The sequence below is a fragment of the Amia ocellicauda genome, chromosome 6, assembly GCF_036373705.1.
Source record: "Amia ocellicauda isolate fAmiCal2 chromosome 6, fAmiCal2.hap1, whole genome shotgun sequence".
NCBI classification, from domain to species: domain Eukaryota; kingdom Metazoa; phylum Chordata; class Actinopteri; order Amiiformes; family Amiidae; genus Amia; species Amia ocellicauda.
This window is the reverse complement of record NC_089855.1, coordinates 42,925,471-42,928,105: the sequence shown is the minus strand read 5'-3', so window position 1 is coordinate 42,928,105 and position 2,635 is coordinate 42,925,471. Positions and strand designations below refer to the sequence as shown.

Below are 2,635 nucleotides of genomic sequence, written 5' to 3'. Positions count from 1 at the left end.
AGGAATTGTTTTTGTTAAAGAGCGATTGACAATAGGTAAATGATGACCGTGGGATCGCATCTTCCTAGTGCACATCAAAGACGGACATCTGCTTTGGATCCATCACCTCTTCACGGGAGGACAGATTGTAAACGGACCCGGACCTGTATCTTCTGATTGGAGGAATGGCCATAAGATGTTATGTCTTTTTTCCTATAAAGTTGTACTCATGTCTGTAAATATTAAGTCTCACTGAAGGAATTATTCCTGACGTGGGGCTTCCGAGCGGCTCGATTAAAGAACTGTTTGCTTTATCTCCGCGACTTCTCCACTTATTTCTAAGACGGTTCAACACACACAGCCAGCAAGACACACAGAGCCAGCCAGCTCAGCGATGACATCACGAACCTCTCTCTGAGCTGACTGCTATGACATCACAGAGCACGTGCATTCCGTTGCTTGCCGTCTGTCAACCTATCAGTCACTGCCAGCCAGACTGCCTGGCTGGCTGGATGGGGGAGCTGTTTGCTGCTGCTGCGTACATTAGCAAGCTTATTTGCTTTCCTCCTCCTTCGCCCACATGCCCACCTATGCCCGATCTACTGTTCACCTGGATCACAGCTCTGTCCCAACAAGGCAGAGCCTCCCAGGAATGGTACAAACTCATCCACGTTCCCCTCCATGGAAAGCTTTAGTAAAAGGCAAAAGCATTATAAGTAATGAAAAGGAACCCGAGTCCAAGACGCTTCCAACCAGCCATACATATTTCTGTGTATTAAAGATCACATTTTATTACATTTTGTTTTTCTGTACTTTATTACATCTTATTGTGATTTTTAATTATATTGTTTATTTTCCATATGTATGTATGTATGTATGTATGTATGTATGTTTGCATGTCCAATTACTTTGACAATACAAATGCACTGAATTGAGATAGAGAGAGAGAGAGAGAGAGAGAGAGAGAGAGAGAGAGAGAGAGAGAGAGAGAGAGAGAGAGCGAGAGAAGTGCTAGGGCAAATCTGTAACATAAACTAGGGAACATTCATCACATGCTTAGGGAACATTCATAACATACAGGGAACATTTGTAAAACGAATTAGGGAACCTTTGTGACATACTAAAAGGACATATACTGGTAAGATGTTGGGCACATTTGAAACAACAAAAATGGCATTTGGTTATTTATTAGGGACATTTATACCAGTCTGAGCAAATATCTATGCATATTCCAATGTTTGCTGCAGGATTTACAGATTGAGTGAGGGGGTCAATATGTTTGATTCAGAACTAACTCCTGCTTCCTCAATTTTGTTTTGAACATAATTTAAAAGAAAAGTGGGCTATACATTGGTCTGGAAAAAAGGAGCAGTGGTCCCTAAGACAATTCTTTTAGTTTTTTGACACAATTCCTAAAACCCATTTTCTGTAAAATATGTTATCAACTTGCATTAATAGATCATCCAAACTACAATCATACTGTAAGAGAATTTGAATACTTGGTTTTTCAGTCAATCTAAATAAATAGTTGAACTGAAAACTCATAGGTCATTTGGTTTCTCTTTTAAGATTCTTTTTAGAGGGAAGATGTGGTCAAGTCACAGATGTGCAATAATCATTTATTTTGACAAAAATAGGAAACTAATATCAATCAATTATATTACTGAAAATAAGTAATATTAAGTTTCTGCTGGATTACAGTAAGAAACAGATAATACCCATTTTCTTCTTTCTCCTCACAGTACAGCTTATAGGCCAGTCTGGTCAGGCAGAAAGCAGTGTGTCTCTCTCTTTCTCCCTCCAGCTCTCTATTGTGTCTCGTTGCAGGATGAAGAAGTTAAGAGAACTCAAATTCTCTTTGTTTACCCTTTAATAAGGTTTCCTTCCAACCAATAGCATTTTGCCACCACTACTGACTTGGGTGCCTTATGCTAAAATAATCTAGAATTGGGGGGTCATTTCAAATTTGGCTAAGAGCCAATCAGAGGACAGGTCCTTTTTGGTCTCTGGTCATAAAGATAGGGTTACCAGGGCTACCAGGGGCTACCAGGGGCTACCAGGGAGGAGATCTGTTTCCTCTACCAAACCAGATGGTATAGAATTTCCCATAGAAAAATACATTCTAACAAATAATATCTTACAGTACAAAACAGGGATTAAATTAAGAATTTTAACCACAAAGTATTGGCTACAGTTATGATGCCTACTTCACTGTTCATATGCACACAGTTTCTGAGGTCTGGACCACTGCACAGTAGTCCCTGGAGTTGTAGTCCAGACCACTGCAAAATTCGTGCTGAAGTGATATGGAACACCACGCAATGGCCCAAGGACCACTGCAAACTTGGATTTCAATGTTTTTATGTAATCCATTTTGCAATAGCACCTACCATGTTCCTTTGTGGTGAGCTGGTTAATTCTGATCTGGGAAAACCACAATCCTGCAGGTTTAATAAGTCTCTCTACACATCAGTCCCTGAATACCTTCAACCAATGGTCATTTTGACCAATTAAGCCCAAGAATTGAGTCGATTAAGATCTCCTCATTGTGATATGGGGATTCTGAGGGGGGAACATACACGGCACACAGGAACACATCGGTTTGTGTAGAAATGATTTCTTTGCTTATTTTAAGCCATATGTGTGACTGTGCTGT

The 2,635-nt window shown here is 40.1% G+C and overlaps 1 non-coding gene across 1 annotated transcript; it reads right to left on the bottom strand.

Annotated features, from left to right (window-relative positions):
* Positions 1 to 603: 603 nt before the first annotated feature.
* LOC136752136 (U5 spliceosomal RNA) lies at positions 604 to 718 on the bottom strand. The gene has a single exon (XR_010817299.1). It is a non-coding gene; the product is annotated as a U5 spliceosomal RNA (small nuclear RNA).
* Between the last annotated feature and the right edge of the window lie 1,917 nt (positions 719 to 2,635).